Raw genomic sequence first — 23342 nt, forward strand, 5'->3', positions numbered from 1 at the left:
TCAGCAGGAGATTAAGTTTGGGCAGGGGGGCATCGTACTTAACGGAAGTTTGGGCAGGGGGCAACGTAGATCTGTAAACAAATCTAGATCTGGGAGGAGATGAGAGTTGAGGAATGGGAGATCTGGAATTGGTAAATGAGTGGAAGAAGTACTGGTAGGTGGTTTGAGTGGATGGGCGTTGTGGCGAGGATGTGGTTTGAATGGTGATATCTGAGCAAAGAGGACAGCATCTTCCGGGGGGTCAGCCTCGTTGTTAAACATGACGATGCCGCCTATTAGGCTGTCAGCCCAACATTTGGACGGGTCCAGCTGTGCTGGCAATTTTGAGTGCTTCGGAGTTACCTTATCATCAGCATCATAAACTATAATGGAAATGACGAGTGGATGGTGAAATAAAGTACTAGATATTGCGATATTAATGAAAAGAACTGGATAAGCAGTGATAATTATGGACATACAATTTAGCCTGCTTTTCTTGACTGATGGAGTAAACTCATTCATAGTGTGGGAGGAACTGGCTCCCTGGAGTTTCCCCTTTGGTGCTGCCGATGTGGCACCTGGAATGATATGAAATTTGTTAACAATTTAAAAATGATTCATGCATGATGTTTATTAGCATACTAACCTTCAGACTTGGATTGTTGGTTGGATTGTTGGCACAAATTAGATAAAAGAGGGACTTCAGGTGGCTGGAGCTCTTGTGCAATGCATGCTGAACCACGAAGCGAGAAACATATGCAACTTTGGGAAAGAATTGACAACATGCTGTGGAGAAAGCGAGTATTCTCTTCATGAACAGAAAGCTTCAAAGCATTGCACGCTTTGAAGTACACTGCATTGTGCTGATTAAGGAGTATGCCAAGCTCAGAATGCGCCTATAGATAACCATGGGTTAGTTAATGGCTGAGACAAAAATAGGAAAGATGTTCTATTTAGGGGTTTAACAAACAAAAGGTTGAAATGTTCACCAAATTTGGGTAGTTATCTTTTAGGATGGTGGTGAATGCAACAGGTCTAGGGATGTGTGACACATATGAAGAAGTTCCAGCAGACTGTTGTTGAGGAGTGTGATTAATGGTAGGTTTTTTTAGCAGGATTGATTGGTTTCTTTGATGACGATGTGTTGGCTTCAGGCTTTCTGTCCCAAAGGGCACGCATGTAGCAAATATGGGTGTGGTGACGTACCTGTAAAAAATTTGGAAATAATTGCATGAGTATTTTGTCTGATTCGATTGCATGGATTGGTAAACTGCAGCAACACATACCTGGGCTACAGAGAAATCAGTCGGGCCAGGGCCAATTCTAGTGCAGTGTATGATCATTTTCCTGATCCTTGATTCATCAAAGCAGGAAATGGGTGGATATGAATTGTGTGGGAGGGTTAGCATGCCAAGGTCTAGGTTGTGTAGATAAAAAATCTGCATTTTCATTCATTTATAGATTATTAATGATTTGAGTAATCAAACATCAGAGTGAAATGTAATGGGTTCATATTAGTGAATACCTGGAAAAACAGGTGGCATCCCATCAAGTGAGTAACTGGCCTATTGTTCTGAATGTCTTGCTTCACCTTCCAGCAAGCTGCCAGTAAATCAGCAAATACATACTCACAAAATTTGAAGTCCACGATTTTATCCGTGTTGGCAATAGCAGCCCAGTAATCAATTACAAACACTCGTGCTTAGTAGACGGTGCGAGGATGTGGCCCATGGAATATATCACGAAGGCCATCTTGAAACAGTCAATCTCTAAATTACTGGCAGTTGACTCAGATAATTCTTTCATTAGAACTGCTTCAACATTCTTTAGCACTTTATTCCCTTTGTCAGACAAACAAAGAACAGATCTGAAGAACTGAACTGAACTTTCGGGTTGTTGATATTCAGGGCTATGAATGCCTATTGTCCACATGATATGCCAAAAACTTTGTGGATATCCTCCGGCCAGAATTTAATAGATCAATCATGAGATAGCTTGATGCATCTGTTCGGACCATCGACCATGCTCATGATCCATGTGCTAAATTTTAAATTAAGCCTAGGAATAGCGGGGAGACGCAACATGGCACCAAAACCAATTTCCACAACCAGTCTGTGTTTGAATTCGTTGAATGTAGAGATAAGAGCGCAAACTTTCTGAAGAGAGGTCCTGGATGTTGGGGTCGGGCAAGCGGGGTCAGTGGCAGCAAGGTCGACCGCGGGATGGTGCAGACCATCATCTTGGTCCATCGCGCGTGCTGTAAGATAAATATGTATGCAACATATTAGGACCGAGCGATGGAATCGGAGAAGAGGTTGAGGAAGGAAGGGAGGGGAGATGGATGGATTTGGGAATCTCACCGGACGGTGAGGACCGTGTGTTGCTAGAGCGGACAGCGTGCTTCAGATCCCTCCTCCCTGGATGAACACTGCTGAAGGAGGGGAGATTGGGGAGGGGGCGCGAAGAAGGGGCCGAGGAGGAGAGGAGAATGGATCTAGGGTTGTAACTGGAACAGAGCGGTGAGTGAAGAGATGGTGGTTGGGGGATGAAGAGCGTTGTGCTCTAGCAGGGTAGGTAAGTGAAGTGGGGAGAAGCAAGCTTTTGTCCGGGCGCTGATGAACAGTGAGCAGCACTGATTAATCAAATCGGCGTTTTTGGTTTGGGACGGAAGAGTAAGAACGTAATCTGCGTGATGCCCAACCAATCTAATTATCAGTACGGACAACTAGGCATGATAAAGCAGCAGCATGCAAAGATGGACAGCTATTTTTTGCACCGTATCGCGATGTCAGGGAGAGTTGGGGAGGAGTTAGATGGGTAAATGAGGGTGGGATAGGGTGCGGAACAGGTGTGGAGGAATCAAATACCAGAACAGCAACTGCAGAGAACGTTGTAATACGAAACGAGCAGACATAACTATATTAATAGGCAGGTGCGGATGAGCGGTGACATTCCAGGGACAGGTGTCCCAGGAACCATTGAGTATTTCCCATATAGCGAGGCCCTTATTCAAATGCTACACAAGTTATAGCGTGCTATATTTCAAAATAGCATTTACAAAAAAAAAATACCAAATATGTCCAGAAATGAAGTATTTCAATACCTTAAGACACCATCAGAGAGACATAATCTAGCCATAGATAGGAAGCATAAAATTTAAACACAATATCTAACTGTAGTCAATCTATTTGACATATAAACTCTGAACATTGTACATCTACCGCGCACAAACCACAAAGTAAACCTGTGCTGGCCTACCTTTATTCTAAACATTGATCTGCTACCTGAGTTAACATAGAACGAGCACAAAGCCTACTTGTGCTGACCCAATTTTTCGGAATTTTTTCATCATTTGAACGCTATAATGCTACACACTACAACGTTATAGTGCCCTGTAGCGCGCTAATTACGTGAATAGCGCCATAGCGGCCGAATTTGCGAAAATATAGGGTTTGCTTTCCGAATATACTATAACGGTGCTATAGCGTGGTTATATCGCGCTATTTTTTTCGTTGTGTAGGATATGGCTACGCTACATGCACATGACATATATAGCACGTGCGCCCATGAATTTAACCGGGACTTAGACTTAGGAAGCTGGGCTAATGCAACCGCAGCAACGATTTGGGGATGACTCGGTTGCATTTGAAGATAAAAGGAAAGGTTATTTGACTTGAAATAAAGTTCTATTTTACTAAAGGAAAATGTTGGCGTTCAACCGACTGATTTAAAGTAATAAACCGCGTGACCTGCATGCCATGGGTTATGGTGGGACCATGCACGAGCGCACCGCTTATCCTCGAGAGCCACTCGTTTTTTCCTACCTTTTCTCTTGTCTTCGTCTCCTACATCTATCATTCCTCATCTGTCCCCCAAGAGTAGCACACGCGACCCGCATTGCCTGCCGGTGCTAGACCTCGCCGTGCTTCCCATCGTCCTCAGCAGGACCACGCCAGAGCTTCTGTCCTAGCAACAACATGGGGAATCCATTTTTCGAGGCACCAGTTTTACATTCGTCGATGGAGGAGCTCCTCGATCTCTTCGCATGAGCAGTGGAAGCTGGGGACTCACCACTGGCACTGCAGCAACGACGATGGAGCGACAGGGTGCAACGGTGTTGTAAGGAGGGCGTGTCGACGCTGCACTGAAGTGTGCGGCCCGACAGGGCACGCGGTGAGTCTGGCGCCGTTGCATTGAACCACGTGGCGGCGCTAGAGCACCGTGGCGACGCTGCACTAAAGCATCACCGGTGGCGTTGTGTGCTGCGATGGAGCACCAATGCAGCGCGGTCACGACGTTGTCAGCATTGCAGTGAAGCATCACCTGTGGTGTCGGGTGCTGCGATGGAGCACCAATGCAGCGCCGTCACGCCGTTGTCAGCGCTGCAGTGAAGCATCACCTGTGGTGTCAGGTGCTGCGATGGAGTGCCATCGTGTCGGTGTTGTCGCTGCAATGAAGCATCGACGATGGTTACCATGCTGCAACGCAGCGCTCGACCGCGGCTCCGCTGCAGTGAAGCATCACTGACGGCGGCTGCTGCTACGATGGGGGCTTCGGCGGTGCTGTCGTTTCTACCGTGAAGCATCACCGGCGGCTACAAGTGCTCCGATGCGGCGCTCATCGGCGGCTCTATCGCGAGCTAGCAAACGGGCGTGGCTGTGATAATCTTACGTTGCAAATCGCAAAAGTTTATCGCAAGCGAGCGACCACGCGTGTCGAAGATGGCACGTGCATCCTACCGCTGAGATGTGACCGATCAGGCGGTTCTCCTCATGGCTTAATTCTAGATCAAATCAATCGGCTGATTTGTATTAGCCGCCTTTACTTAATGACAGAGGTGGGTAATTTTATTTAACATCAGGGTTTAAAATAAAATTACAAGGATGGATGGGCTGATGTATCAAATAGACGGTCAGATATTTCTAATTATTGTCGAAATTTATACGATCTTCCTCTTTTTTGATCCGTATTTTCCTTTTAGCACTACAGGAATCAGACACTTTGCCGCCAGTTAGTAGACGGCAACAGGTCCGACTGAATAGGCTACGGCAAAGCTCCAAAGGGCTTTGCCGTCCGCTGACCGACGGTAAAGAGCCTCGACGGCGCACGTGACAGTTCAGGCCCGTTAAGTGGTTAACAGCGTGCTTTTCTGTCAGCCAGCAGACGGCAAAGGCCTTTGCATCTTTCTCGTCTGCAAAGGCCTTTGTCGTCTGCTGGCTGATGGCAAATCAGCCAAATAGGCCAGCCCCCTACACCCAGGTTGCACAGGTAGCTGCCACGTGGCCACTTTGCCGTCCATTGGCGGACGGCAAATACCTTTGTCGTCATCCAGCGGACGGCAAAGCGGCTATATAGCCCCTGTTTTTCCTGTTTTTTTTTTCTAAATTCATTCAATTTGACAGAATTTCACACACACACACACACACACACACACACACACACATATATATGAAATGTATATATATATACACATTTCAACATAATTTCAACAATCATACCAACAATACGTTTCAGTCAACATATACACATTTCCAACAACATGAACATATATATACAAGTTTCCAACAACATTTCCAACAAGTTTGCAACAAGTTTCGGTAAATAAAAAGGAAGCACAAGCACAAGTAAAAGTTTGCAACAAGTTTCCATCAATGCTAGTTGATTCCTCATCTCAAGCAGATCTACAAATTAGGAAAGATGAAAGTTAGAAGAAGAAGAAGACTAGCTAGAAGAAAAAGAAGAAGAAGAAAAAGAAGAAAAAGAAGAAGAAGAAGAAGAAGAAGAAGAAGAAGAAGAAGAAGAAGAAGAAGAAGAAGAAGAAGAAGAAGAATGCTAAGGTAAGTAAAAATGCCATTTTTTAGCTAAGGTAGGTAAAAAATGCTAAGTGTGTAGGTCATTTTAGAGCTAAGCTAGGTAAATAGGTCATTCTGGAGTTAACCTACGTAGTTATGCCATTTTTTTAGCTAACTAAGCATATTTATTCATTTTGTAGGACAAAATGGTAAGTGTAGGTCATTTTAGAGCTATCCTAGTTAAAATTGATCATTTTGGAGCTAAGTAAGGTTATTTTGTCATTTTGGAGAAAAATAAACTAATTATACGATAGTTTGGGGCTAAATGAAGCAGCTAAGCTAATTATAGATCATTATTGAGCTATCCTAGGTTGTTCTGCCATTTTTACCGAAGTGCACCATTTATGTCAAAAATGAAGTAGCTAAGCTAATTATAGATCATTATTGAGCTATCCTAGGTTGTTATGCCATTTTTTACCTACTAGGAAAAGGGCCCGTGCGTTGCAACGGGAGAAAACAACATGAAATGCCCGTAGCCTAATAAGCATGGACCAAGATGCCCTCACAAGTCCATCTCCTCGGTGTTTTTTAAATGAGTAAAAATTACTCAAGGAGTAGGGGAACATTCAGAGTACATTCTATAGCATAGCTCTACCGGGACATCACCAATAACGAGTTTATCTTCCTTTGTTCTAGCTAGATCAACATTCTCACGGGCCAATTGACACTCCTGCCTCCTCGTGTCCTGGATGTGGGCAGTGACAAAGTTCTTTAGCACTGATTTGTTCTAATTGAGGATAGGAAACCATGTCCTCTATTTTAACATGCCATCTGACCCATCTAATCGCTTTTCTTCCACTTCACCCTCACCAGCGGTGACCACAGTGTTCACACGATAATAACATGTCTAAACATGGTCAATTGCAAGGAGATGAACTGAGCCACTGCCTAACATGCCTTCGATGGGTTGAGGAACAATGGTCATGGGACTCCGGTTTCGGACATACGGCACGAATAAGGGTTAGCTGGTTCAAGGAACATGCTAGCAGGACATAAAGCTGGAAGCGCCGCTACTTGAATCTCTCAAGAAACCCATGTGATTGCTCATTCCAATTCAGAAATCAGAAAGCCATCGCAAATCACCAATGTGTGTGTTGTTTTATCACAATCTGGTAACTAACAACTACGAAAAATGAAACCTCAATAAACAAAGGATGATTGCTTTGTTTGTAACATCATGAATTGCTTTGCTCATAGTTTTGTAAATCCAAGTGCACATATGCAGATAGAATAACATTGGAACATTCAATGAATCTAAACCAACTAAGAAAATGTATAGCAAAAGCATGCCTTTCAAGTGACAGTTAGCCTACAAATGTCATGTTCGGAGGTGAAACTGAGGAACCTTGGAGTCTTAGATGCAACTAAAAGGCTATAATATTCTGGTAAATTACCTTCTGTACAATTGAAAGGTGACCAATGAGCAAGGATACCCAGTTAAGAACAGGGCAAAGAGCTATTAATATAACACAAATAATCAAGAATAATTCAAACAACGTCTACTTCGTGGTAATTTTGATACCACCCTGCTTGCAGCAAGAATACCATTTTAAGTCAAGTTGTCAACATCTACATTTTTACCCATGACAAAATATATTTGGGAGTTGGCACAAAACTTCATAAAAAAATACGTTGAGCTGCCAATATAATACCTAACTGAGAGCTTGCAGGCTAAGAGCTTTGAGATCTCCATCAGTTAGGTCTACTGGAAGTTGTCTTCTGAGGTTCATACACAGAAAAGGAGTTCCAGTAGAAGATATGAACTGTAATGTCATTATTTTCATGTGGAAAAAAATCTTTAAGTTATCTGGTGAGCTGCGTAATTAAGAGTAATCTTAGTCCTGATGGTGTCTGTGGGATTACTTGTCGATTGTCGCAATCCAAGTAGCTCGTTGCATACTGAAGATTACCACAATGCAGCACATAGCAAAACATATTTTTCTCGATTGTAGTGCTATCGAATGGCTAAGGCTACTGAAAATACACACTATGTGCAGCTGCAAACACAACACAGTAATAGAAGTAATTTCGTCTATTCACTCTTGGCTCGGGACATAATGATTTTGACACAACTTCACACAGTGACATGGATTATGAACACAGTAATTCTGGAAGCTTTTTTTGTTTAGCAAATGCACGTAATTTTCATTGCAATGGTGCCGAATGTTGACGCATGATGATCTTCTAGCCAATGATTTTTTGTGCCATCTAAACTGAAAATGTGGAGAATAAAAGGGTTCAGAGATGATGAAAAATGCAATTTTACTCTTCATTACTTACCGCTATAGAATATTAAGCACACCATCATTAGTTTCATTTGATTCAGTTGTCCTGAAGTACTATTGATTTGCTCATCCATCTGCTAATTTTTAAGATTACTAACTTAATTATTAAAGGTTTCGTCAGAAATAAAATGTGTTCAGTGTGTATCAGTGCAGAAATTGCCCTGCTTCAGTTTGGCACCTATGAGTCGTTAGTAGCATTCCGACGCAATACTGCTGGCTTATCAGTAAACCTGAGAATATATGTGAAATTTACATCATACTGTATATAAATTCTGCTATTTTCTCCTCGGGCTAATCCATTCGTATTTTAGTTGCTGAATTCATGAAGGTTCATAACCATGTTTAACTTTAAACAAAGAACATCATAACCTTATTTATTACTGAGTTTGGTGAATGGTAGAATAATCCATGATCCGTCCATATCACAGATGCAAGTTACCAATGCATATATGATTTTATGCTGCTAAATAATTGTCAGCCACGCTCATAAGGCAAGTGAAAATGTCCAATAGCTTTTATTCCACAACTGATGTATTTCAAAGTCTAATTGCACATTGCTGTGAGTCCAAACTAACCAAGGTCTCGTCAATTCTAGGATTTAGAAAGTAGAAGCATGGGGCTAAGATATCAAAAGGCTTATTTTATTGTTTCAAAAGTTTCTAGATGACGGGGTAATATTTTCTACATATAGTCAAGAATTGTATGGAACAGGCTGATATATTCAAGAATTAAATAGAAGAACTTTTAGAGGCTGTTCAATGGCCTCCCTTGAGGGGAGTGTTAGAAATTTGGGGTTTGTGGTCTACCCCCTATTCCTCTGCGCTTATCCGTGGTGCCGCTCACAATTTGCATTTCTAAGGCTACCGTGTTCTGCAGAAGCTACCGCAGGCTTGTGGGATTCCTCAGGCTTGTAGATGAGTAGATCCACGCAGCGCACTCCAGCGTCCATGTAGCACACAGCAGATGAATCGGCCGGTCGATCGTGGTAACCCAGCGAGAAGCATGGGTGGCAGATCGATGTGATAGCTTGTGGCGGTCTTAATCAGACCGGCGGCAGAGTACGCAACAGATCAGAGCTACAACGATGTCGTAGTTGCACAGCGGATGGCAGCCGAACCTTGCACATGATGCTACCCCCTAAATTTCTAACAGGGAGCACGCAAAGCAGGCCGGCATTCCTGCGAAGTCGATGTTCAAAATGCTGATATGATTTTCGGACAGAGAAATGGTTTCATATGGCTTGAGGTGCTCATGTTCTTACCTCTTGGACACTGCAGCAGAAACAACATTGGAGGTTGCAGCAAGGGACCTCCTCTCGGCAGCCTCTACCGCGTCCATAACTTTATTTGTCACAGGAAGAAGGCAAACTATGTAATGTACTGAAAGATTTGCTCATCACGGCAAGGTCCCATTGGTGTTTCCAGGGCGCTGCTGTACTCACTGATGGCGTCAAGAGAGGATAAAAACGACCTCGCCGGGGCGGTGGTGAGGAGGGCTTTCCCTTGGTTGGAACGAAGTAGCGGCGCCGCCGTGGACCCTGTCACCGAGATGACCGTTTCCAGGAATGTCTTCCTCAACTTCTCCATCATCTCCTACAGCTTCCGCACCCTAAGCAACCAAGATCAGTAATGATAAATGAGTGATGAATAAGAAAAAATTCAGACAAGGAGCAAAGTGATATGGTTATTTGAGTTCCTACCTATTGAGGCTCTTATATATTGACTCATCCACGCTTCCCCAGACCTGCCTGGCTGTTCCCGTCAACTCCGCCGGTGCCGCTCACTACCGGACTCGCGGTCTATGCCTACGGCCAGGGGCCGTCGGCATAGGTCCATTGCCGTCGGCGTAGACCCGTCGGCGTAGATATCGTCAGCGTAGTCTTGTCAGACCGTCGGCGTAGTATAGCCGTCGGCATAGGGCCCCATGCCGACGGCCTGGGGCAGCCGTCGGCATAGTTTAGCCGTTGGCAGTGTTTTTCCGTCTGACGGCAACGGACGGCGCCGTCAAAAGCGCTGACGAGTCATGGGACGCCACGTGGAAGAGGTACGCCGACGGCTTGGCCGTCGGCATAGGTAGAGATCTATGCCGACGGCCTAGCCGTCGGCGTACCTCTGCCATGTGGCGTCCTATGGTGCTCCTGGTGGCAGTGCTATGCCTACGGCAAAGCCGTCGGCATAGATGGAAATCTATGCCGACGGCTTTGCCGTAGGCATAGCACTGCCACGTGTCTTTCCCTGGTTTCTCCTGGCGGCAGGTCTATGCCTACGGCAAAGCCGTCGGCATAGATTTCCATCTAATCCGACGGCTTTGCCGCAGGCATAGATCTGCCACGTGGCAAGCCCTGGTAACTCCATGGCTTATATATGCCGACGGCTTTGCCGTAGGCATAGTTTTTTTCCCCTGTTTTATCTTTTTCAGTTCATTTGATAGCATTTCAAAGCAGAATAATATGGAATTATGCAGAAATATGACAGTTCATCATCTAAACATACTCAAGTTCATCATCATCGTCTAAACATAGTCAAGTTCATCATCATCATCTAAAGATCATCACCGGCGGAAGTTCATGAACATAAAAGTAGTGCAAGACATGGAACATCATAAAAGTAGCAACATGAAAGGCATGGCACGACGGCCACATGCACGGAATCATCATCGACATCAAGCAAGACCACCTCCGCCAAAACCACCAAGACCACCTCCGCCAAAACCACCACCACCAAGACCATCTCCGCCAAAACCGCCACCGCGACCACCATCACTCTGCCAGATCGGAGTGACTGGGGTCGACGGAGCAGGAGTCGAGCCACCGGTCCCCTACATGTTTCAGAAAATATTCTAACGGTAAATATGATATGATAGTGTTGAATGAACGAGAACTAGTTTGCCAGTAGTTAGGCGAATGTACTAACCGGACCATCACTTCCTAGTGCCACCCATTCATTGAACGTGGGCACGTGTGGGGGTTCTCCCGCAGGTGGTAGTGGGGGTCCCATTTGTGGTGGATCCGTGCGGTTACTCCAAGACGCTAACATAGCTTGAATGTTAGTTAAACAAGCAAACTAGAAGATCAGAAGGAATGAAAGTGCAAAAATTTAGCTTGGTTTTAAGAGGGCAAAACTAACCGTCATCATCTGACGGTTGTAATCATTGTTTGCCTTCACTCGTTTCAAGTACTCCCGCACCTCGAGATTCCTATGCTCGACAAACTCCTTATATGCCAACATAATTTAGGTTGTTTCTAAGTGAGAAATGCTAAAAATAAACTGAGAATGCTAGAGAGAAAAAGATAAAGAGGAAGTACTTACAGCATGCTTGCGGGCTAAGGGAGTCTGTGAACGCCCCGTACTCTCTAACCGGCTCGGGTTGGTAGCCCGAAGCTGTGTGTATGAGATCGAAGGAGTGATCAAGCCATCGAAACACGGATACTGGCCATTCTTCTTCCCCTGGATGGCCACCACCGCCGTGTCGTCGATCTGAGACTGGGCGACCTCAGCAACAGGAACATCCGGATGCAACTCCTGATAGTGATGAGTGTAAGACCCCAGGTGCTCCTCGGTCTTGCCGTAGTACTGGCTCTCGCCCTCCTTGCGATGACTCCACTCGCGGGCCAGTTTCCACGACTCCATGTCTGAGAGCGGCCTCTTCAACTTGTCCTCCTGCAACATCAAACAGAAGTTAGCCATACATAAGAACATGACGGTAAAGAAGAACAAAAATGCACATAGATATACCTTCATGGCCTTGAAGCCCCAGTGGTTCCTGTTTCCTTGGCCGTGTGTCCCGTCGTTTCCACGGTTAGCCACCTATCCACCAAACTCGCCCATCCGTCATGCCTTCCATAGCACCAACGAGGAACAACCTATGCAAATTTTGGAAGCATGACATGTGAGCACGAAACATATAGTTGACTGCTTGAAACAATGAAAAGTTAGTAATAGTTACCATCATGAACTGCTCCCTGTTCAAGGTAAGTCGTTGCTTCTGCGCTTGAGTTTTGGTCATCTTTTGGTGCAGGTAGATGTGGTAGTACTGCGAGACGGCAACCCAGCACACCTCGTACTGCAACTGGCGAGCTTTCTTCTTTGCAGCCGCAAGCAAGACCACGTCGGCTCTGGCCTTGTGCTCGTCAAGAACTCTATAGAGTTGCTGCAATCATGCATAAACCAGAAGCAAACAAGGCATGAGTTGAGTGATTCAATGATAAACTATGAACGAAACTGAAGACAAGTGATTCATAAGAGAACTTACCCAAAATTTGGTGATCACGGCCTTAGCGGCCGTCCTGTACTCCGCGTTGCTGCAAGCCTCGTAGTGGGCCCAGCTCGTGGCCAAAACCCGCAGCTTCGGTTCCCTGTCTGGCCGCGGGCAGAATAGGCGAGGCCAAAACTCCTTCAACAGGACAGTGAGAAGGCCGTTCGGTTTACGACCCTTTCCGCGAAGGATCCAGTTTCTGCAAAAGAATAAAAGGATTGCCATGTGTACAATAAGAAAATGTTGTCATGTGTTGAAAATATGATTGAGAGGCACTTACTCTGTCCCCACAGGTTCAATGAGCCACTTGTGCTCCTCGATAGAAGGTGGCGTAAGTAGTCCGGCATTACCACGCAGCCACCCCTGCGGAGCACCCGGTGGCAAGTCACCCCACAACTCGGGATCAACCTCCCCTCCACCACCCTCCTCACCCTCCTCCTCACCCTCCTCCTCGCCCTCCTCCTCCTCACCCTCCTCCTCCTCACCCTCCTCCTCCTCGCCATCAGGAACATACTCCTCCTCCTCAGACTCAGAAGGTGCCTCTGTATAGGAGGGCATCGAAGAAGACCCTCCTATTTCGGACACGGCCCGGATTTTTTTGCCCCGGCTCCCTCTCCCCCCACCTCCTCCTCCTCTAGGGGCTCTCCCCCCACCTCCTCCTCCTCTAGGGGCTCTCCCCCCACCGCCTCCTCCTATAGGGTCTCCTCCCCCGACCCCTCCACCTCCCCATGAGGTGTCATCCTCGCGTAGTCAGGAGGGAACCTTGTGGGCTCCTCCACTCCGAGTAAGTCCTTTGAATTTACTGAGGAAACTGGCGCCGCTGGACTTGCCCATGATTAGCAAACCTGCATTGAGAAGAGAATAAACAATTAGTAAGGATATCAATTAAACAAGCATACAGGAAAAACATTAATAGCAGAATAGCACATTAAGCATACTATTGTAATGATCATTAAAAGAACTTACATTTTCTAGAACCCATATGAATCATCACTATTGTAATCTATTTGTGGACCGGTCTCATCATCACTATCACGCATATCTTCTTCGTTGTCTGACGGAGGTGGAGGCTCTTCCTCGTCGTCAGCATCTTCATTTAACTTTTCAAGCATAATTATGTCTCATTGATTCACAACTGCCTCACCATCAATCCGTGCATCATCGTCGTTTGGGTCCAGGTCAACATAACCCAAGTCATCATCCTCGTTGTTTCGGACCACGTCATCATGTTCCTCTTGATAGAACACTCCCTCGTATGTCATGGGGTTTATGTTGTAGTAATCATCATCATTCGGGTCCGATAGCTTACCATGTGGCGACACCTTGAACACAACTTCCCAACCCTTTAGGTACTCTTTCTGGCATGGGTAAGGCAGATAATATACTTGTGTGGCCTGGGTAGCGGCGATAAAGAGATCAGCTCTGGCATAGATGGTTGATGGTTTAACTTCCACTAAACCAACAGAAGGCGTATGTCTCAGACCCTTTTTGGGGTCGAACCATCGGCATTTGAACACAGTGAGACTTAGGTGTTCGCGGCCACGTTTGAATGTAAGCTCGTATATTTTTCCTACCCTTCCGTAGTAATCTACTTTATTATCTCCTTCAGTGAAGACTCCGGTATTTATGGTTTTGGGATTAGGCCGACTGTTCTGGTGCTCCTCTGTGTGGAAGCGATACCCATTCACATCATACTTTTGGCATGTCATGACTGTAGGGTCAAAACCCATGGAAACCCATCTCAATTCTTCATCCATTGATTCGGTCGGATCATTTCCCTACAAGTTTAATTGAAATTATAGGGTGCATGAGTTTAATTGAAATTATAGGGTGCATGAGTTTAATTGAAATAGGTAATAGGGAAGTGTGAAAAATTACTTTTTCCATGAACCACGCAACGAAATTTTTCCTTCCATCAGCACCCTTCCGGAGAAGAGCAAGTGCCTCCGCTTCAGTAGGAGGCAGCATTCCCGTCCATTCTTCTTCAACGAATCAACTACAATAAGAAAAGCGGTATAGGAACTAGGCAAAGTGAACATAACGAATTGACTAAAAGAATGGCGCAAAGGTATTACCTCATCCACTCATCCTCAACTTCCTTGATGTTGTGCAAGATATAGAACATGACATCCTCCCACTCATCTCGTGGCATGAGATAAGGTGTCGAGCATCCAGCCCTGCCACCTTGCCCGATGAATAGAGGCAACTTGGGTTTATACTTGGGTTCTTTTGTATTGTATCGAGACACCTTATTGTGTAACGTGGGAACATGGTCCGGATAGTAGGCTGTCCTGAGGTCTGCCACCTCCTCTAGGATAACTGCCTCAGCTATGGAAGCTTCAATCTTAGCTTTGTTTCCACATTTCTGTCTCAGATGCTTGTTCTGTCTCTCAGGGCCATACTGCCAACGATTCCGCACAGGCCCCCCCAACAATACCTCATTCGCGAGGTGCAAAATGAGATGTGTCGTCGGAGTAAAGAAGCCTGGCGGGAAGATCTTCTCTAGCTTGCATATCAACTCCGGCGCCTTCTTATGCATTTCTTTTATCTTCTCAGGACATACTACTTTAGCACAAAGCGTGCGGAAGAAATGGCTTAACTCCGCAAGCACACGCCAGACACGCTCGGGAACATAGCCCCGAACCATCACCGGCATAATCCGCTCAATCCATACATGATAGTCATGACTCTTGAGCCCGGTCACTCTGCCCGTTGAAAGATTGACCCCCTTACTTATATTCAGTGCATAACCATGAGTGAACTTCACGACGTGTTTCAGCTACTTGAATGCCTCCATCTTATGATCCTTTTTAAGTACGAAGTCAGCATCTGGCTTGAACCAAGATTTTCGACTGCCTGTGGGAGGCTGCATGTGTAGACGTGGTCTATCACAAATATTCTGTTGATCGGCTCTAGCATTAACATTATCCTTTGTCTTATCAGGAATATTGAGGATCGTGCGAAAAAGGGACTCTGCGACATTCTTTTCGGTGTGCTTCACGTCGATGTTGTATGGAACTTTGAGGTCCTTAAAATAGGGAAGCTGCGTGAAGGGGGTAATGTGAGTCCAGTTGTGCGTCTCACCATATCCTTCAAAACATTTTTTCCCTTTACCTTTTCCTTTGCCCTCATCCTCGTCTTCGCCTATGGCTTTGCCTTTGCCTTTGCCTTTCCCTTCACCGGCAGGCTTAAGAGCTTTCAGCTGAGCAAGCACATCCGCACCAGAAAACGTTGGAATCTCGTCTACTTCATGGACAACTTTGCCTTTTGTGAAGTTCTTCTTGTCTTCCCTATCAGGATGGTCTGGAGGGAGGAACTGTCGATGCAGGTCAAAGGCAGCATATTTGCCACCCTTCTTCAGCCAAATGAAAATCAAGGCCTGCATGCACACTGGGCAAGGCATCTTTCCACTTGTACACCATCCGCAGAACCGGGCATAGCCGGGAAAGTCATGCATGCAATATTGTAGCCAAACTTTCATTAAGAAATTTTTCTGTAGATGTCGGTCGTATGTCAACCACGGGAAGTACCAAGAATGGTGCAAATCATCCACCAAAGGCTGCAGAAACACACTCAAATTCTTCCTCGGATATTCAGGCCCCGGAATTATAAGCGACAAGAACATGGTCTTGCGTTGCATTATGGCGCCGGGAGGGAGATTGAGCGGAATAACAAATACGGGCCAGTAGCTGTATGGATTAGACGACATACCATATGGATTGAACCCATCACCTGTTATAGCAATTCTGACATTCCCAGCCTCGGCTGCTTCCTCCGGGTACTCTATATCGAATGACCTCCATGCTTCACCTTCTGATGGATGTACAATTTTTTTTGGATTGTACCTTTTCCCTTCCTTGTGCCACTTCATCATTTTGGCAGACTCCTCGGTGATGAAAAGGCGCCGCAGTCTTTTTATAAAATCAAGATACCGAAGAACCTTCACAGGGATTTTTAGCTGCTGCTTTTGAACATGCTTATCGACCACCTCAATATACCGAGAGGAACCGCACTTCCTACAGTACTTGTCATCCGCATACTCATGCCTAAACAAAAGGCAATTCTTTGGACAAACATGTATTTTCTCATAGTCCATGGAGAGCGCCTTCATGATTTTCTTCGTAGCATACATGGTTTTCGGCAGTTCATGGCCCTCATAAGATTATCGGCATATTAAAGTTGGGCATAAATCCATTCGTGCGAAGGTGCTTAGTCATCTCACTCTTATCTCTGCGGATACATCTCTTACATTTGGCACACGGGCATTCTGGCACCATCCTCATTGGACTATGGAATATCTCTTTCAAAAACACATCAGTTTTCTCGACCCACTCTGTTGTTACTTGATTCCGACGGAAAAACCCACTATACATCCACTGATTATCTGTCATCTCTTCTTTATTGGAAGCCACACAACAAAATTAAGGATTCATTTAAATTACTCACATCAATATTTTATTTTTTACAAGGTTGACGAGAAACGACATTTAATCCACCTACATCTCTAATAGGTAAAGATGGGTCCTAATCTCACTCGAGAATGTGTAGATTGAGTACGTTGTCCATGCTCTACCCCATTCCGAGACAAAATTTCGGCAGCACCTCCCCGCTGTTCTCCGAATACACGTCTCGGCATAATGCCGAGAGAATGTGCATCCGGAGAACAACAGGGAGGGACCGCCGAAATCCTGTCTCAGAACGGGGTAGAGCATGAACAACATACCCAATCTACACATCCTCGGGCTGTCCGTGGAAAGCGCTGGACAATCCGAAAGAGCTGCGGTGATAAATATGCAATTGAATACTTATTTATCGATGCAACCCTTTCGGACGGGAGACCTAGGTTACGCGACTTGTTGTAAAAATTTAATCTAGTGACATGGGAAAAAAAGTGGACGAGGTCATGGAATTGTTGCTCACCCTCCGATGTAGTCGATCAAAGGAGAGGGACGATCGTGGACCAACACCTCCAACGTCAACGATCACTCCACGAAGATGGAACACCACAAATCCTGTTAATCACACCGAGTGAAAAAAATTAGGTCGTCACCTCACATTAAGCATTGACACAACATTATGAATGAACATGAAACAACATGTCAAATTGTAAAAAAAAAACTTCATTAAGTATTTTAGAAACCAAGTGCCTCGAATTGCTTCTTATATATGAATCAACATTACCAAAACACTAACTTGACCAATATCCATCCATCTATCACAAACTTGCCCAACATCTAATTCATCTATATTCACAAACTTAGTAAAAACTATCTAGTATGTATCTAAATAATTGATCTCTTTGCGCTCCATCTAGTGTAATTTTCTCCTGTCCTTTTGCTCTTCGGTCGTGTTACACATCACCACTTACAATAATTGGCACAACTTGAACACTAATGACACCATCACTGTGTCTGAGTTGACAAATACGATGGACAAGAAGAGAAATAACAGTACCAAAGCATATCATTATTCATTTAACCTAATCACAATTAGTACAACTTGATGTGTACGTCAAGACTGCTGGACATGGACAGCTCCATGGACCTCCATACACGTCTGCTTCTTGGCCTACCATCACCATTTATTACCTATTTATTTTTCATGTTGTTCTTGACAACTCTGTATATATTTTTCTATAAAATCGCTGCAATTTGTTATTTTGCAGCCTTTTTTTGCTGTCATAAATTTTTTAGTGGAGTGCCCTGATAATGACATGGCTCTGTGTTTGCAAGGTGCCACAATGTTTTCCATTCAAAACCAATGGAAAAACACCCATCCAAGTTTCCAGAATGGCAGCATATTTGCAGAATGAAACAGAAGCAGTACCACAAAGGTGTCATAGATGGCTTTGCCACAATGGTACACTGAAGTGAAATTAGCAGCAGCATACAGATTACACTAGGGAGTTTTTATTTCACTCTACACAATCACAAGACCATCTACATGGATACATGCGTATGTATCTAAATATTCATCCATCTATCTATTCACCTAGCATCCATCCATCTATCTAGCATCAATCTGTACATGCATATATCCATTCATTACATATATATCCATCTATGTAAAAAACAGTAACAAATTGCAAAAAATTGAAAAAAAGCTCACCTTGTTGGCCGCCGGTGCAGCGGGCAGTAGGGAGGCCGGGGGGCAGCCACCGGGGAAGGGTGGACAGGGCCGGCCGGGGCGCAGCAGGGCGTCGGCAGAGGGGGGCCTCCTAGCTCCGGCGCCCCCCTAGCACGGGGTCGGGGCAGGACACAGGGAGGGCGCGGGGTTGGGTACGGGTGTGGATGGCGCCGGTGAGAGGTGGCGGGGGGACGAGGGTGGTAGTGGGGTGACGGGGCGGAGAGTGGCGTGGTCGCGGCGGCGCGGAGACGAGGTGGCGTCGGCGGCGCGAGAAGGGCCAGGGGATGTAGGCGGGGAGGGGGGAGGGGCGAGGGAAGGGGAGTGGCGCGGGTGGAGCGGCGGCGGGCGGGCGGGCGGCGGGGGGCGGCGGGGAGCGGCGGCGCGGGTCGGGCTCTGGGGTCGGGGAAGAATGAGTGGTGAGGGGGTGACCGGGGATGGATAAGGGCAACTATGCCGACGGCTAAGCCCTCGGCATATGTAGTGATGCCACGTGGCGCCTATGCCGACGGCTTAGCCGTAGGCATAGTTTTTTTAATGTTTTTAATAGTTTATATTTTTTATTCTTTATGTTTTTTATTTCATATAAATTTTTTGATGTTTTTTATAGTTATATTTTTCCTTTTTATGTTTTTTTATGTATTATTATTTCATATGGATTTTTTATGTTTTTTTAACGCCGCTCGGCCCTCTCCTCTCCCGGAACCACACAGAGGGGAGGGGAGGGGAGGCGCCGAACTTGAGTAGCTTCGTCCGCCGAGGCCGTGGCCTGGTCGCGGGTCTGGGAGCGCATGGGCGCCGCCTCGCGTGCTCGATCTGGAGCTTAGTAGGTCAGGTGACTGAAGGGGGAGGGGGTCGTCGACGGGGGGGGGGGGGGGGGGGGGGGGCAGATCCAAGTCCGTCGGAGGGAGATGCTTCGCGCGGGGACACCTGGGAGCAACATCCGGGCCAAACCACAGCTACATCCCCTCCGTGTAGACCCGACGCCTCCGTTCCCCCCATCCAGGTGCGGGCGGCGGCGCCGTCCGTGAGGGGGGGCACACCCCGGAGATGCGTGCCGGGCGTTTGCAACCACAACAACAATTCCAGACTTGTGAGAGGCCGCCTACGCAAGATTTGGCGGCATGCTAGCCCCCGGAGGCCGCCGGCCACAGTCGTAGACGCGCGAAGAGCAATCCGCGTAGAGGGAATTGTTCGGATACTTCTCCATCATGAAAATTTATGAAAAAATTACCATCAGTCCTATAGCACATGTGCCCACGTCGTGTAAAAAACTCATGACTTTATCCCCCTTCGAGTATTTAATAATATTCACGCCGCATCGTTACCGCAGAACGTCTACTACCGTGTCATCGCCGTCCGTGAGGGGGGCCACACCCCGGAGACGCGTGCCGCCTCTTCGGACATGCCATCACACCACCCCGCATGTATGAGGGCCCGATGCGACGCTCCGGTGGCATTGCTACCCCTAGGGCCCCCGTCCCGCCTAACCCTATAGTGTTTGACCACGAGATCTAGCCCTTTGACTTTGCACGGACGGGCTTTGACCAATGGACCTCTCCACCCGGTTGTGTTAGGTCAGCCCATAGGAACATTTTGGAGCAACATCCGGGCCAGACCCATAGCAAGATCCCGTCCGTGTAGACCCGACGCGTCCGTTTCCCCACTCCAGGTGCCGGCGGTGGCGCCGTCCGTGAGAGGGGCCAAACCCCGGAGACGCGTGCCACCTTTTCGGACATGCCACCACACCACCCCGCATGTATGAGGGGCCAGTGCGACGCTCCGGTGGCATTGCTACCGCCTCAGGGCCCCCGTCCCACCTAACCCTGTAGCATTTGACCACGGGATCTAGCCCTTTGACTTTGCACGGACGGGCTTTGACCAGTGGACCTCTCCATCCGGTTATGTCAGGTCAGCTCAGAGGGACACCTGGGAGCAACATCCGGGCCAAACCGACAGCTACATCCCCTCCGTGTAGACCCGATGCGTCCGTTTTCCCCCTCCAGGTGCCGGCGGCGGCGCCGTCCGTTAGGGGGGCCACGCCCCGGAGATGCGTGCCGCCACTTCGAACATGCCACAACACCACCCGGTTGTGGTAGGTCATCCCATAGAAAACACTTGAGAGCAACGTCCCCTCCGTATAGACCCGATGCGGCTGTTTCCGCCCTCCAGATGCTGGCGGCGGCGCCGTCCGTGAGGTGGGCACACCGCGGACGTGAGGGGGTCACACTCCGGAGATGGGTGCCGGGCGTTTGCAACCGCCACTCAACTTCTGTCGCATAGCTGTTTTTGATTTTAATAAAATTGAAGGACCTATATTCAAAAGAACATGACAACATATTATTAATGTGCTCGAAAAAAATACAAACTATATATATATTCATAATCTATGGAAAAAATTACAAACTACATGTATATTCATATAGTACATAAAAAAGCATGAAAACATATTTTTTTAAAAGCATAAAAACATATGTAAAAAAAAGCATAAAAACATATGCAAAAAAAACATTTGTAAAAAAAGCATAAAAACATATGCAAAAAAAAGTATGTAAAAAAATAGCTATGCCGACGGCAAAGCCGTCGGCATAGATAAGGCAGGGTTCTGGTGGGCGCCGTGCCGTGGATCGGTGACGTGGCAACTATGTCGACGGGTGCCGTCGGCATACCTACGCCGCGGACCGGTGACGTGGCATGCGGAGATATGCCGACGGCCGCCCGTCCCGACCGTCGGCATAGGTTTGACGGCGTTAGCCGCTAGTCACGGGCGGGGTCGCCAGGCCCACAGTTATACCGACGGCTGATTTATGCCGACGGCTGCTGTCGGCATGTCTGCGCCTAGGTCGACGGCCGTTCTGTGCCGACGGCCGCCGTCGGCATAGATCCATGTAACCCGACGACCATTGTAAGCCGACGGCCAGGACTTGGCTGTCGGCATATCTCAAACTAGGCCGACGGCAGCCATAGGCATAGGTTTGGCCGTCGGTGTAGGCCCGTTTTCCGGTAGTGGCTAAAGCATTGGCTTGAGCCCCGGCTGTTTGAGGAGTAATCAAGTTGGCTCCCATTAAAACCTGCACGGCAGTGGGTTCAGAGCAATTGCCTTGTACTAAGAAAATACAGGGATTGAGCAGACCGGAGCAGTACATACCTGGCTGCGTAGGCCTCGTACATATGAACATGCCTTTGACGAGGTAGGTGATGCCCGCGCCGATGGCCTTGGAGAGCACGCCGTTGTAGCTCTCCACCCTCGGCGACAAGTCGTTTCAGTACCGTCCACCCACGCCGACGCCGATGGGGGCAGCCTTTAGCCCCTAGACGGAGCGGGAGGCGTGGAGAAGCAGGGACCTGAGGGGCGCGTCGAAGGACGACAGCAGCGTGGCTTCCACAACACCGTTGTTGAGGAGGGCGCCGTCCTTGTCCGGCAGCTTGAAGAGGTAGTGCAGACGGTCAAGCTTCATAACGGGCTCCTACTCGTACGCAAGCGACCGGCCGAGGTCGCTGCTGAGGCACACCACGGTGGTCATTGCCACATCGTCCTTGAACATCCCCAACGACGCTCGACCAAGAAATCTAATCCAATCTAGTGACGTATACGTGAGGATGGAGGTGGAGGTGGCTGCGTCAACACGGAGATCCAGGGGCGTGGAGCCATCGTAGCGGCCATGGGCGGGCGCGAGGCCACGGTGAGCGCGGGCGGATCGGGAGGAAGCTCCTACCTCCAAGACCGGCAGACGGCAAGTCAGGTCAAAACGCAGGCGTGCGAGTCAAGGCCAGGGCGATGAGATCGACTCGAAAACAAATATGTATGGAAAGATGACATCGTGGTGGCCTGTATCCGTGTTGGATTTATTCCCGCAACGTTTTTTTCTCTTATACAAGTGTCTAGATATACTATTAAATCTTAGCTGTTAATCTACATAAAACTAACGGATATAAAGAGATCACTTATGGAGAACTATGAAAGGTTTCATCCTTTAATATTAGGTATGGAAGTGTGCTAATTATGTCATAAATGATGTATCTAAGATAATTATAGATCATTATTGAGCTATCCTAGGTAGTTATGCCATTTTTCCCTAAGTGCGCTAATTATGTCATAAAAGAAGTAGCTAATCTAATTATAGATCATTATTGAGCTATGCTAGGTTGTTATGCCATTTTTTACCTAAGTGAGCTAATTATGTCATAAATGAACTAGCTAAGCTAGCTATAGATCATTATTGAGCTATCCTAGGTTGTTATGCCATTTTCTAGCTAACAAAGCATTTGTTAAGCAAAACACTTGGGAAAACTTACCATAATCCGGAAGGTGAAGGACTAGTCGGAGTTGCGGCACCGCGAGATGGAGAAGGATCGGTAGATCCTTTGTGGGAGGCGTGCTGAACAAAAGATGATTTGCAATATTTAGTTAGCATGATGCAACTGAAATGTGAATACCAGTAACTAATGACCATTCAAATGAAACTAGCCGTGTCCGCTATAGCAATCTGTGGCATCGGCGGAGGGGTCGGGCCGGTTTTCTCGCACACGGTGTCGGTGTCAAAACCGGCGGATCTCGGGTAGGGGGTCCCAAACTATGCGTCTAAGGCGGATGGTAACAGGAGGCGGGGGACACGATGTTTACCCAGGTTTGGGCCCTCTCGATGGAGGTAATACCCTACTTCCTGCTTGATTAATCTTGATGATATGAGTATTACAAGAGTTGATCTACCACGAGATCGTAGAGGCTAAACCCTAGAAGCTAGCCTATGGTATGATTGTTGTTGTCCTACGGACTAAACCCTCCGGTTTATATAGACACCGGAGGGGGCTAGGGTTACACAGAGTCGGTTACAAGGGAGGAGATCTA

The 23342-nt window shown here is 46.9% G+C and overlaps 1 pseudogene; it reads right to left on the reverse strand.

Moving 5' to 3' along the window:
- Positions 1-493: 493 nt before the first annotated feature.
- Positions 494-22038, reverse strand: LOC125518134 (senescence/dehydration-associated protein At4g35985, chloroplastic-like; annotated as a pseudogene).
- Between the last annotated feature and the right edge of the window lie 1304 nt (positions 22039-23342).

The sequence above is a fragment of the Triticum urartu genome, chromosome 7A, assembly GCF_056163025.1.
Source record: "Triticum urartu cultivar PI428250 chromosome 7A, HENAU_Tu73, whole genome shotgun sequence".
Lineage (NCBI taxonomy): Eukaryota > Viridiplantae > Streptophyta > Magnoliopsida > Poales > Poaceae > Triticum > Triticum urartu.